The following is a 15531-nucleotide window of genomic DNA, read 5'->3' as shown; positions in this document are numbered from 1 at the left end:
AAACATAGCTAACTCCTGACTTCCATTTCTCAGGATTATTATGAAAGTCAGGCAGCAAAGAATAGTTCACATCATTTGGTGACGAGTCTCCCTGCCTCTGATGCAGCCAGAACTTGGCCAACACAGGCCAACATAGGGTCCCCACAATGGCCCTCTAAATTATTAAAGCCCTGAAGCTGGCCTTTGGAATGTTGTAAGTAATTTCTGCATTTTGCAGTAAAAAAAAAAACAAAATTATCTTCAGGACAGAGCTCCTCTTTTTCTGGACAAGTCAACTTTGTGACATAGTTCTGTAGGTGCTCTGAGTTCTGGAGGATGTTTGCTCATAGCAGGTGCTTCAGGCCCACATGCTGAGTACTCAGCAAGGTCACTGGGTAATTCTGGAGCACAACCAGGCTTGCACCTGTGAAACCCAGAAAAGGTTTGCCTTAAATTTATCTTGACTTTCCAATCCTTGAAAGTTATCATTTTTCCTTAGGGAGTGGGTGTGTGGCATTTTGTCCTGGAATTTGAGGCCCTGAAGGCAATGGGAAGAATGTGGACTCGGTCTTTTCTGGAGGAAAGATTATGAAAGGCCTGAATGAAAATTGGTGCAAAGCACACTGAACTAGACTGCTGTTACAGTGCACAAGTAATTATTTAGAAGAAAATATCCCCCATTTTAAGAAATCTCTATTGTGATTGCCTTATCTGGGCCACGAGGGGGTGGTGAGAGCTAAGGAGTCCTCCTGAGGGACTGAGGGGTCAGTCATTCTGGAGAGCAGTTAATCTAGGGTCTTTGCAGGGCTCGGCCAGAGGAGGTGGCTCAGCTTCAACTCAGATATACATTCACTATGATCAGGCCTGCTGGGGTCATTCAGGGCTAGCTTGGGCCTGTTCCTTTCAAGAGCAGTCCCCTCTGTTTACTGTTACAGGTTATTCTTAGTGCTTCCATTAGCCCAGAACCTTTCACCATCACACGTGAAGACATAGTTTGGCCACAGATGTGCTGAAGGGAAAGAGAAAGTACATTCTTCCTTTCAAAAACCAGCAAGCAGGGTGTTCTTGGTGACCACAAAGAGACCGGATCCTAGCAAAGTGGGGCCTGGGAGGCAGTGGCATGGAAGTGAATAGCATGGAAACCGAGGCACTGCTGGTTCTAGACATGCCCATCTTAGTGCCTCAGAAACAGCTCAGAGAGAAAGGGGCTGACACTTTCAAGGGATAAAGTTTCTAGAAAGTAAGTCCATGTATGAAAAGTTTATATATGTCCCAGCTGGTATGGCTCAGTGGACTGAGTGCCAGCCTGCAAACCAAAGAGTAGTCGGCTCAATTCCCAATCAGGGCACCTGCCTGGGTTGCAGGCCAGGTCTCCAGTAGGGGATGCATGAGAGGCAACCACATATTGATGTTTCTCTCCATCTTTTTCTTCCTCCCTTCCCCTCTGTCTAAAAGTACATAAATCAAATCTTTTTTTTAAGGTTTACATAATTTTGTAGGCCCAAGATGGTGAGACTGGGAAGGTATGTGAAACACTGTACTAGGCATTTAATATATTTATTTATATTATTTAATAATTTGATCCTTACAACAACACTATGAAATTGTATTACTATTCTCATTTTAAAGCTGAGGCAACTGAAGCTTAAAGACATGAAATAACTTGCACAAGTTCCCACACCTGCTAAGGAGATGGCTGGGACTTAGGCTCGGCCATGTCTTACACCTAAACCTGTGCTCCTGAGCCCATACTCAGCTGCATTCTGGAGTGGGTCTCTCCTCAAAGGCTCCAGGGAAACAGAAATCAGGTGAACATGCAAAACAGACCTCTGGCCAAGGACTCTAGTCCAGTTAAGTCAGAGGGGGAAATTGGAACAGGTCATCGTAGCTCAAGAGAAATACCTCAGACACTGAGCCCATGAAGCCAGGGCTGAGAATGGGGGCATGGAGCTCACAACCAGAGACAAGAGCAAATGTGGGGCAGTGCTGGGCCTTTTAGCCCAGCAATTGCCTTGAGCCATTTTGTTTGTGGCCCTCTCCCCAGATGGGATAGGGCTGAGACTTTCCAGGTTTGCCAGGCAGTAGGTCTTATGATAGTTAATTTTATGTGTCAACTTGACTGAAGGTGCCCAGGTATTTGGCTAACTATTATTTCCTGAAAGAAATTAGCATTTGAATTGGTAGACTCACTAGTCCTTGTTTCAGCTTGCAGAACAAGAATCACTTGGTCTGTTCTCTCAGGGACTTTCAGGTTCCCAGAACCCTTACCAAGAATATCTTTGTTTGGGGAGAAAACATGGCAGTGTGGTAGGAGGGAGCAGATTCCACTTCCCCCTACACACAGGAGAAAAACTAACCAATCTACAGAGGAACAGAGCAAAAAGTCAATAATATCACAACATTTATGAAAATTGGAGATCAAAAATTATAGCAGACATTGAAAAACCAGATGGTAAGGAGACTGCTTCAGGATAATAAGGGACCAGGGATCAGCATGGGGACCACGGAGATTGCAGCCCCCAGGCTCCGTGCTCCCGGGTCTGCCTCAGGGCACTCAGGAGAGAGCTGGGTCAACCGCTTCCTCCCTGGCCAATCAAGGATTGAGCAGCACTGGGGGAGGCCTCGTTGCTTGAAGACATAGAGAGGGAGTGAGGACTGAGAGATAATCACACAGGGACTGCGAGCACCCACACATAGCCCTGGGAAGAGTGTGCACCCCAGCCTGTGTGACCAAGGGTGGCCTGGCCTTGTGCCTGTGCCCCTAACCCAGAGATAGTGTGGTTTTGTGGAAGACCCAGACCCCACAGCCCTGAACACGGAACTGGGCACTCCACAGGATCTCCAGTGCCCAGGCTGTGAACTCAGGGGGAAGTGCGCACCCCCTCGGGGATCCCCAGAGCTCACACCGTGAACCCAGAAAAGGCATGGGTGCTCCGCAAGATCCCGGACCCCGAGGCAGTGAGCTCCGGAGAGCATGTTTAAGAGTGCCCAGAACCACACACAGGGCCCTGCGGAGAGGCACCAGACAAGCTCTGGGGAAAACACGCAGCTAGCCCTGGGAACAGTACTCAGAGACTGACTGAGTTCTAACTGGTAAGGGAGGAAAGCAATTACAATCACCCCTCAGCCTGCTGAAGCCAGCAAGACCAGAAAAACTGGTCTCTTCTCCCCGGAGAAACTGGTTTGACCAGTTAGAAACCAACAAGAGGTTTTGTTTTTTGTTTGACTATTTGATTTTTTAAGTAACTTTTTATTTTTAATTCTTATTATTTTTATATCTCTCAATTCCTTATGCTTTTCTTTCTTTCACTCTAGTGTTATTCCTTCCTTTCCAAATCTATCTCTTCTTCATTCCATCTTCTGCTTTTTTCCTTTTTTTTTGAACCTGCAAGCTTTTGCATAATTGTATTACCTTTTTTTCATAATTCTTACATTTTTTATTTTAATAGTTTTTTAGTATTCCTCCTCTTTCTATATAGTCTTCTTTGCTTGGCTGGTTATACTGTATTGTTTGATATGTTTGCCCTGTTATCTCATCATAGTATATTGCTAATTTACTGTCCTTCATTTGTGTTCCATGAGCACACTACTCAAGGTTCTATACTCCCTATCCTTGTTATCTAGATCTCATAAATTCTGTCATATGATTGTTGCTCTAATGTTACTGTAAATCAGACCTATTCCATATAATTGTAAATACTACACAACACCCCTCCCAGATCTCAGCCCACTTCATGGTTTCCCGAACTCTACTACTGTAGTGGTTAACTCTATTCTCTCACACACTACACCTATTTACTATTCTTTACTCTCACCCTACTTCAGAATCTGACCTCCCACAGCCTCGCTGCTCTCTAGATCCAACTCACAATCCTTTCCTCCCCAACAAGAGTTTTATCTTCTTTCCACCCTTTCCAGAAAGTGGCTAGTGGGGTAGAAGATTACGGTTAACACTATACATAGCCAAAGGATCTCCTATCTCTTCTCTACTGGCTGCTACTGTAAATATCATAGAATACTTTCTTGCTGTCCTAAACCATTTTGCCTTCCCCCTCCAACTGATCACAAAAAATAGTAGGGACAAGCTGTGAACACCAGGATACCGGAAAGAGACTACACCACTGAATCTCACAGGTATTCTACCACAGAAGTTCACACCATAAACCCAGGGAACCAGAACAGATCAATTTAAGAAACAGAGGCTAACAAGAAGAGTCTCACAAACAATGAGAAGACAAAGAAACAATCCCCAACTGAAGAGAAAGGAGGAAGCCTAGAAAGAATGCTAAATGAAATAGAGGCAACTCAACTATCAGATATTGAGTTCAAAGAAATGATTATCAGGAAGCTCAATGAGCTCACAACGAGCTATGAGAAATTACAGGGAAACTACAACAAACTCACTGCAAACTATATCAACATGAAAAAGGAAATAGAAACTATCAACAAGGGCCAACAGGAACTGAAGAATACAATTTCTGAACTGAAGAACATAGTAGAAGGAATCAAAAGCAGGATCGATTAAGCAGAAGATTGGATCAGTGAATTGGAGGACAAAGTAGAAAAAATACCCAGAAAGAGCAAGAAAAGGAAAAGAGACTCAAAAAGAATGAAGAGGGATTAAGAAAAATGCAAGACACTATGAAATGTTATAATATCTGTATAATAGGGATACCAGAAGCAGAAGAAGACCAAGGGATAGAAAACCTATTTGAAAAAGTAATGATGGAAAACTTCCTTAATTTGATGAGAGAAAAGGTCCTACAAATCCAGGAAACACAGAGACTCCCAATCAAGAGGAACCCAAAAAAGCCTACCTCAAGACACATCATAATTAAAATGGCAAAATTTCATGACAAAGAGAGAATCTTAAAGGCAGCAAGGGAGAAACAGGAAGTAACACATAAGGGAACCCCAATAAGGCCAGTAGCTGACTTCTCAATGGAAACACTTCAAGCCAAAAGAGAATGGCAAGAACTATTCCAAGTAATGAGAACCAGAGGTCTGCAACCAAGGCTACATTACCCAGCAAGGCTCTCAATCAAGATAGAAGGCTAAATAACAAGCTTCCCAGACAAAAGAAGTCAAAAACAATACACCTCCACCAAAGCAGCTCTGCAAGAGATACTAAAGGGACTGCTTTAAAGAAAAGAAGGAAAAGAGAGAGAGAGAGAGGAACACAGGCACGTAAATGGCAATGAATAAGTACCTATCAATAATAACCTTAAACGTAAATGGATTAAATGCTCCAATCAAAAGACATAGAATAGCTGAATGGATAAGAAAGCATGACCCACACATATGTTGCCTATAAGAGACCCACCTCAGAAAAAAAAGAGCTACACAGGCTGAAAGTGAAGGGCTGGAAACAAATTTTCCAGGCAAATGGGCAGGGAAAAAAGCCAGGGTAGCAACACTCATATCAGACAAAATAGACTTCCAAAAAAGGGCCATAAAGAGAGACCCAGAAAGCCACTTCATAATACTCATGGGAAGAATCCACCAAGAAGACATAAACATTGAAAATATATATGCATCCAACATAGGAGCACCCAAATACATAAAGAAAATCTTAGAGGACTTCAAGAAATATATTGACAGCAACACAATTATACTGGGTGACTTTAATACCCCACTGTCAAAAATCGACAGATCTTTCAAACAAAATATCAACAAAGATATCGTGGCATTGAACAATGCCCTAGAGGAAAGGGATTTAACTGATACATATAGAGCCCTCCATCCCAAAGAAGCTAAATGCACATTCTTTTCAAATGCACATGGAATATTTTCAAAGATAGGCCACAGGATAGGACACAAAACAGGCCTCAACAAATTTGAGAAAACTGAAATCATACCAAGTATTTTCTCTGACCACAAGGGACTGAAACTAGAAACCAACCCCAAGGAAAAAAACCCAAAACACTCAAAATCATGGAGATTAACAGCATGCTACTAAACAATGAATGGATCAAGAATGAAATTAGGGAAGAAATCAGAAAGTTTCTGGAAACAAATGAAAATGAACTCACATCAACCCAAAACTTATGGGACACAGCAAAGGCAGTTCTGAGAGAGAGGTTTATAGTGACACAGGCCTACCAAAAAAAGATAGAAACATTTCAAACAAACAACCTAACCCTACGTCTATAAGAACTCAAGGAACAACAACAAAGACAGCCCAGAGCAAGCAGAAGGAAGGAAATAACCAAGATCAGAGCAAAATTAAATGACATAGAGACTAAAAGCACAATTCTAAGGATCAATGAATCAGGAGCTGGTTCTTTGAAAAGATAAATAAAATCGACAAGCCTTTAAGCAGAATCATCAAGAAAAAAAAGAGAGAAGACTCAAATAAACACAATCAGAAATGAAAGAGGAGAGATTACAACTGACACAACAGAAATACAAAGGACTGTAAGAAATTACTATGAAGAACTGTATGCTGAGAAATTTGAAAACCTAGCTGAAATGGACAAATTTCTAGAAAAATGTAATCTTCCAAAACTCAATGAAAAAGAAGCAGAAAGCTTAATCAGACCAATAACAGCAAATGAAATTGAAGCAGTAATCAAAAAATTCCTGACACACAAAGGTCTTTGACCAGATTGTTTCACAGGAGAATTCTACAAAGCATTATTTAAGGAAAAACTAACCCCTATCCTTCACAGACTATTACAAAAAATCCAAGAGGATGGAGGACTCCCAAACTCTTTTCATGAGGCCAGCATCATCCTAATTCCAAAACCAGATAAAGACACAACAAAGAAAGAAAACTTTAGGCCAGTATCACTGATGAACATAGATGCTAAAATTCTCAACAAAATATTGGCAAACTGCACCCAACAATACATTAAAAAGATCATACACCATGACCAAGTGGGATTCATCCCAGGGATTCAAGGATAGTACAATATTCACAAATCAGTAAATGTAATACATCGCATAAACAAAAGCAAAGACAAAAATCACATGATCATATCAATAGATGCAAAAAAAGCATTTGATAAGCTACAGCACCCATTAATAATAAAAAAAAAACTCAGCAAAGTGGGAAAAGAGGGAGCATTCCTTAACATAATAAAGGCAGTATATGAGAGACCTACAGCCAACACCATACTCAACGAGCAAAAACTAAAATCTTTTCCACTAAGATCAGGAACAAGACAAGGATGTCCACTTTCACCACTTCTATTCAATATGTATTGGAAGTTTTAGCCACAGCTATCAGACAAGAAAAAGAAATAAAATCGGAAAGGAGGAAACAAAACTGTCACTGTTTGCAGATGACATGATAGTGTACATAAAAAATCCTATAGACTTGGCCAAAAAACTGCTTGACCTAATAAATGAATTGGGCAAAACAGCAGGATACGAAGTCAATATCCAGAATTCAAAGGCATTTCTGTACACCAACAATGAAACAGCAGAAACAGAAATCAAGAAACAAATCACATTTGATATAGCAACAAGAAAAATAAAATACTCAATATCCAGAAATGAAAGGCATTTCTGTACACCAACAATGAAACAGCAGAAGCAGTAATCAACAAAAAAATCCCATTTGAAGTAGCAAAAAGAAAACTAAAATACCTAGGAATAAACCTAACCAAAGAGGTAAAAGACCTGTATTCAGAAAACTACATAACACTGAGGAGAGAAATCAAGGAAGACACAAACAAATGGAAACATATACCGTGGTCATGGATTGGAAGAATTAATATCATCAAAATGTCCATACTACCAAAAGCAATTTACACATTCAATGCAATACCTATTAAAGTACCAATGGCATATTTCACAGACATAGAACAAACGCTTCAACAATTTATATGGAACCATAAACGACCCCGAATAGCTGCTGCAATTTTGAGAAAGAAGAGTAAAGTAGGAGGAATCACAATACCTGACACTAAACTATACTACAAGGCCACTGTAATCAAAACTGCCTGGTACTGGCATAAAAACAGGCACATGGAGCAATGGAACAGAACAGAGAGCCCAGAAATAAACCCAAGCCTCTACAGTCAATTAATATTTGACAAAGGAAGCAGCAACATAAAATGGAATAAAAATAGCCTCTTCAACAAATGGTGTTGGGAGAACTGGACAGCTACGTGCAAAAAAATGAAACTCGAGCACCATCTTACACCTTATACAAAACTAGATTCAAGGTGGATAAAAGATTTAAATATAAAGCGTGACACCATTAAAGTCCTAGAAGAGAACGTAGGTAGGAAAATCTCAGATATTTCACGCAGAAACTTTTTTACTGACTTGTCTCCTAGAGCAAGGGACATAAAGGAAAGAATAAACAAATGGGACCTTATCAAAATTAAAAGCTTTTGCACAGCTAAAGAAAACAGTATCAAAATAAAAAGAGAACCAACTGTATGGGAAAACATATTTGCCAATGATACCTCAGACAAGGGTTTAATCTCCAAAATATATAAAGAACTTACACGACTCCACTCTAAGAAGACAGGTAACCCAATTAAAAAATGGGCAAAGGACTTGAATAAACACTTCTCCAAGGAGGACATACAGATAATCCAAAGACACTAGAAACAATGCTCAATATTGCTAGCCATCAGAGAGATGCAGATTAAAACCACAATGAGATACCACTTCACACCAGTCAGAATGGCCATCATAAACAAAGCAACAAACAACAAGTGTTGGAGAGGCTGTGGAGAAAGGGGGTCCCTAGTGCACTGTTGGTGGGACTGCAGATTGGTACAACCACTATGGAAAGCAGTTTGGAACTTCCTCAGAAAACTAAAAATGGATCTGCCTTTTGACCCGGCAATTCCACTGCTGGGACTCTATCCTAAGAATACTAAAACACCAATTCAAAAGAACCTATGCATCCCAATGTTCATAGCAGCACAATTTACAATAGCTAGGTGCTGGAAGCAACCTAGATGCCCATCAGTAAATGAATGGATCAAAAAACTATGGTACATTTACACAATGGAATTCTATGCAGCAGAAAGAAAGAAGGAGCTCATACCATTTGCAACAGCATGGATGGAGCTGGAAAGCATTATGCTAAGCGAAACAAGACAGCCAGTGAAAGACAAATACCACACGGTATCACCTTTAACAGGAATCTAAACAACAAAACAAAAAAAAAAACTAGCAAAATATAACCAAAGACACTGAAATAGGGGATAGTCTGACAGTGGCCAGAGGGGAGAGAAGAGGGAATTTCAGGGGGGAATGGGTAGGGTTTACAGGAACAAATTCGGAGGACACATGGACAAAAACTAGGGGTGGGGGATAATTGGGGGGAAGGGGGGAGGGTTGGGTGGGTGGGCTGGAATGGGAGTAGGGGGGAGAAAACTGTACTTGAACAATGATTAAAATTAAAAAAAAAGAAAAAGAAAATACCTAGGAATAAACCTAACCAAAGAGGTAAAAGACCTGTATTCAGAAAACTACATAACACTGAAGAAAGAAATCAAAGAAGACACAAACAAATGGAAAAATACCATGTTCATGGACTGGAAGAATTAACATCATCAAAATGTCCATACTACCAAAAGCAATTTACACATTCAATGCAATACCTATTAAAGTACCAATGGCATATTTCACAGACATAGAACAAACACTTCAAAAATTTAGATGGAACCATAAACAACTCCAAATAGCTGCTGCAATTTTGAGAAACAAGAGTAAAGTAGGAGGGATCACAATACCTGACCCTAAAATGTATTACAAAGCCACTGTAATCAAAACAGCCTGGTACTGGCATAAAAAACAGGCACACGGACCAATGGAACAGAACAGAGAGCCCAGAAATAAACCCAAGTCTCTATGGTCAATTAATATTTGGCAAAGGGGGCAGCAACATAAAATGGAGTGAAAATAGCTTCTTCAACAAATGGTGTTGGGAGAACTGGAGGGCTACATGCAAAAAAAAGTGAAACTCGAGCACCAAAGTACACCATACACAAAAATAAATACAAGGTAGATAAAAGATTTAAATATAAGTCAAGACACTATTAAAGTCCTAGAGGGGAACACAGGCAGGAAAATCTCAGATATTTCACGCAGAAACATTTTTACTGACATGTCCCCTAGAGCAAGGGACATAAAGGAAAAGAATAAACAAATGGGACTTCATGTCCCTTAGAACAAGGGACATAAAGGAAAGAATAAACAAACGGGATTTCATCAAAATAAAAAACTTCTGCAGGCCTAAGGAAAACAGTATTAAAATAAAAAGAGAACCAACTATATGGGAAAACATTTGCCAATGATACCTCAGGCAAGGTTTTGATCTCCAAAATATACAAAGAACTTACACAACTCCACTCTAAGAAGACAAGCAACCCAATTAAAAAATGGGCAAAGGACTTGAACAGACACTTCTCCAAGGAGGACATACAGATAATCCAAAGACACATGAAAAGTTGTTCAATTTCGCTAGCCATCAGAGAGATGCAAATTAAAACCAGAATGGGATACCACTTCACACAGGTCAGAATGGCCATCATAAACAAAGCAACCAACAAGTGTTGGAGAGGATGTGGAGAAAAGGGAACCCTAGTGCACTGTTGGTGGGAATGCAGACCGGTACAACCACTACGGAAAACAGTAGAGAACTTCCTCAGAAAACTAAAAATGGATCTGCCTTTTGACCCGGCAATTCCACTGCTGGGGTTATATCCTAAGAACCCTGAAACACCAATCCAAAAGAACCTATGCACCCCAATGTTCACAGCAGCACAATTTACAATAGCCAAGTGCTGGAAGCAACCTAGGTGCCCATCAGTACATGAATGGATCAGAAAACTATGGTACATTTACACGATGGAATTCTATGCAGCAGAAAGAAAGAAGGAGCTCCTACCCTTTGCAACAGCATGGATGGAGCTGGAAAGCATTATGCTAAGCGAAATAAGCCAGGCAGTGAAAGACAATTACCATATGATCTCACCTTTGACAGGAATCTAAACAACAAAACAAAGAAACAAGCAAAATACAGTCAAAGACACTGAAATAGAGGACAGGCTGACAATGACCAGAGGGGAGATGGGAGGGAATTTCAGGGGAGAATGGGAAGAGTTTACAGGAACAAATATAGAGAACACATGGACAAAAACTGGGCGGGAGAGAGGGGTGGAAATGGGAGGGAGGTAGGGAGGGATGGGTGGGTGGGCTGGAATGGGAGTAAAGTTCAGAAAAATGTACTTGAACAATGATTAAAATAAAATTTTTTAAAAAAATAAAATAATAACACCTATAATATCAAGAAAAATAAATGAGGAATAACCTCAATTTTAAAAAAAGAACATCTTTGTTTGATGAACTGGAAACTACTGGAAGCCTCAATTCATGACTTAATTCATGTGATCCATTTTCCCAGGATGACCCTGCCTGAGGGGTGTCTGAATGTCCTAAGACATGAGAGCAGACAGGTGTAGGTTTCTTACTACCAAGCATACTTCTATCAGGGACAGTTTGTTGAAAGTAACTATTAGAAGGGTAAGGGAGCAAGGCCCCATCCCAGGCAGAATCATTGGGAATGATCCCTTCAGAATCAGAGCAAAGTTTGCATTTATTTGGGCTAAGACCATCTTTTCTCATCTCTTCTCCAAGGGAGGAGGGTTTTTCAACATCTTTGGATATATTGGTCTTGTCATTATCAAGCACAGCATCACAAACTATTGGATTAAATGTGGGATGACTGTTAATTTTACAAGATTCTTTTCTAGTGCAAAGGGTACATTTAATGGTTTCATAGGAGTTGGTTCCTGACCAACTGATGTACTTACCTGAGATAATTTGGAGAGGCCAGGAGTCTTAGCTACTGGTCCACAGCCATCTGATAAACGTTCCTTGTCCTATTCTGGCTGCAATAACTCCTCCTCCTCTCCCTCCATGAAACTAGTAAGGCCATCACTTCTTCCCTAGGGTCAGCAAGGAGTCATCCAACACTATTCATCCAAGGAACCCCTACAAGGTTCCTTAATGAGCACATTGTATTGTGTGGAGCTGCTGGTATGGTACCTGCCTTTGTCCTGAGACTCAATAGAAAAAGGGTTCAACTCCTCCTAGCTGTTCCTTTCAGTAGCCTTGTCAAAATGATTGACTCCCACCTTCCCCATCCACCTTCCACCTTACTGGATTATTTTGAAGCAAATTTCAGGCATAACATCTTTTCATCTCCGGAAGTGAGGCTGAAGTCTCTCTGGGCCCCCTGCACCATTTCATTGCCCTCTTGCCAACTTCCCACACCCGGAGGCAGCATGGGCAGATGCCCTTACTAGTGAGGGATTCATCAAAATCCACTGAGGGCCTGACTAGGCCAAGATGTGGAGGAAGGGCAAACTGGCTCCCTCTGCCACTGTGTGAGCTGGCACATCGGTCTCCTGGGCTCAGAGTGGATTCTCAGGCCTTCAGACTCAGGCTGAAGCTCATCACTGGCTCTCCTGAGTCTCCAGCTTGGAGGTTGCTGATCATGGGATTTCTCTGCCTCCAAAATCCAAGAGACAGTTCTTCATAATAGAGCTCTTTCTTTCTTTCTCCATAGAAATGCAATGCACTCCTGCAGTGCTTAAATTGTTGTAAGGGGCATATTTTATAATAAATAAAGACATTTAACCTTTTAAAAAGAAGATATGGTTCCAAAAGCCTTTGAATACTGGCCATTCCCTATAAGCCCACCTTCCCAGAAATCCTCTTCACTCTCCAGTACTTCTTAACCCAGGCATTTTGGAAATGTATGGGAGCAGGATTTGCCTGGTTCGTTGCTTGGTTGGTTACTTGGTTTGTTTGGTTGGAGCTGTCAAAATGGCTGGATGGGGGCTTCTACTGGCATCCCATGAGTGGGTTTGCTAATATCTTGCAATCCAGTGGGAGAATTCTGCACAAAAGTGTCTTTCCTAAGAAACTCCAGATCCACTTTAGAACATCACATCCATTTTCTTCTGCTCTGGCATTTTTTTTCAGCCCTTTACCATTATCAACCATGGACGTACAGGGCTGTACCATCACTTGCTTCTTGATTCACAAGTGTACAGATTTCAGAGAACAGGAAAGCACCAGTGTTCCAGGTTGCTGATCTGAATGTGTATCCGCCCAAACCACCACTCACAACGTGGACAGCTAAACAGCTAGGAAGATTTCTGGCCCCTGTGGCACGTGGTTGGCTCTAGTTAAAGTAACCCAATGGGTGCAATCATTTTAATTATTGATTTATTGCCCAGCACTTGCCCATTATGATTGAAAAGTAATGAATTAAAAATCATTCAGCCTGCATTTCTGCTCAATGAGAGACTGACACACAGAAAAGAGGAAGTTTTATTTCCTAATAGAGCAGCAATGATACACTAACAGCCCTTTGACCTCCAATGTAGTCTCAGGATAGAAAGTCAGGACCTTTACAGAGAGAGTAAGACTCCAACCTGCAACCTCATGGTAAAAACCAGTCAGTATCCCACATTTTCAATGCAACAGTGCACACAGCTTACTCTTATTATTGGAACACTGGTATTCCTGTCACTGGAAGAACACCTTCCACATTCTCAGATCTGCAGTCTGTCTATTTTTAGGTGAACCCAAAACTGTAATATCACTGACTTCCTTGATGCTTTCACAAAACCAAAGGAGGCAGTGAAATTAAATTATAAAGCTTAATTTTCTTGTCCCTAGCCTCCTCGCATTACCTAGTGCAGCTTCTTCTTCCATTAGGGAATATTTGATGCTGAATCTGGCCCTAAATGCATTTGCATATGGCTCTGTGGACACTAATGGCCTCCTGGGGCTCCTTCAAAATTACACCCCACTTGTATCTGAATTCCAGTGCTCTTCCTGGCTGCACAGGGTTTGACATCCAGAGGGGAAAGTCCACTGATGGAATGGAGGGGAGAGTATGTGGTCTGAGGGAGGCCAGCAGTACTTCCTTCACAGCCAGCTTGTAAAGGAAGTCAATGGGCCCTGTTGTCTCCAAGGTGACTCTTCCATAAAGCCTGGACACAGAGGAATGCAGTCAAGATGCACAATTTTATCCCCAAAGCTACCTGAGATTTCCCAGCAGTGACTTGTCTCTGTGGTAGGTGATGCATGAATTGGAATCTCACTGCTGTAATCATCCAAGCTCAGTAACCATCTTACAAAGATGTGCCACAGAAAGAGATGGGCTTCATCATTTGCTTGAAATTCTGTTTCTGCCAAGGGACATCTGGCAGAAGTTATAATTTACTCATTTGGACTGAGTAGATGGCGTCCTATTTCCACCCCTCTGTGCAAACCTGCATGCCTGGCCATTAGAAGAAGTGGGCTCTCACATGCCATCCGATGTTGCTCTTTGCCAAGAAAGTCTCATTCCCTATTTTTAAGCTTTTAGAACAATCCCATTTTAGGATTTTTTTTGGACTAGGTTTTTGGTAATTGGCATCACCTGTTTTCCTTTAAGAAGGATTGACCTTCTTTCCACATTGGGTTACCTTTCTGAATCTCCTGTTAGAATGTTGTTGAGTCTCCAATGTTCCTGCTCACTCAGTTAGGAGGGAAGCAGAACTAGCACAAAGTGAAGAGACAGGCTATAGAGACTGTGTCAGTGGTTCTCAACCTTGACAGCATTCTAGAATCACCTGGAAAGCTTTTAAAAATCCCAGTGCCTCAATGATGACATACATATGATTATATGACTCCAGTTACATGACATTTTTAAAAGGGCAGAGGGTGGGGGTTGACTAGAGGGACAGAGAACAGATCAGTGGTTACCAGAGTCTAGGGCTGAGGATGAAAATGAAGGAACCTTGCCCTGGCTGGTGTGGCTCAGTTGGTCCCGTATGCCAAAAGGTTGTGGGTTCAATTCCTGGTCAAGGCACATGCCTAGGCTTTGGGTTCTGTCCCCAGTCAGGGTGAGTATGAGAGGCAACTAATCAATGTTTCTCTCTCACATCAAAATTTCTCTCCCTCTCTCCATTCTTTCCCCTCACTCTAAAATTAATAAGAATATTCTTGGTTGAGGATAAAAAAGAAAGAAAATGAGGAAAACTCAAAGGGCAAACCACAGAAATTTGGGGACTGTTAGAATTGTTCTGTATCCTGATTGTGGTGGGTGTTACATGAGTCTGTGTTAAAACTCATAGAGTTGTCCCTGACTGGTGTGGCTCAGTTAGCTGGAGTGTCATATCGTACACCAAAAGACCATAGGTTCAACTCCTTGTCAGGGTATATGCCTAGGTTACAGGTTCAGTCCCCAGTTGAGGCACCTACAGGAGGCAGCTGAGTGATGTTTCTCTCCCTCTTTATATCTCCCCTACCCTTTCTCTAAGATCAATAAGCATGTCCTCAGGTGAAAATTTTTAAAAACTCACAGATCTTTACATCCAAAAAAGTGAATACTACTGTATATATTTTATTTTAAATCCCAATGCCCAGGCCATTTCCAGACTAATTAATTCAGAATTTCTGGGTGGGATTCAGACATCCATATTTTTAAATCCTCCCCCCAGGGGTGTCCAGGACACAGTCAAGGTTAAAAAGCACAGATCTGTGTGACTCATGTGTCTGACAAGGGAAGTCATTGCT

The 15531-nt window shown here is 41.3% G+C and overlaps 1 pseudogene; it reads right to left on the bottom strand.

The window, feature by feature from the left end:
- Positions 1 to 323: 323 nt before the first annotated feature.
- LOC114503762 lies at positions 324 to 11918 on the bottom strand (annotated as a pseudogene).
- Between the last annotated feature and the right edge of the window lie 3613 nt (positions 11919 to 15531).

The sequence above is a fragment of the Phyllostomus discolor genome, chromosome 8 (assembly GCF_004126475.2).
Source record: "Phyllostomus discolor isolate MPI-MPIP mPhyDis1 chromosome 8, mPhyDis1.pri.v3, whole genome shotgun sequence".
Lineage (NCBI taxonomy): Eukaryota > Metazoa > Chordata > Mammalia > Chiroptera > Phyllostomidae > Phyllostomus > Phyllostomus discolor.
The sequence above is the reverse complement of the archived record's forward strand: the minus strand, read 5'-3'. Positions and strand labels throughout refer to the sequence as shown.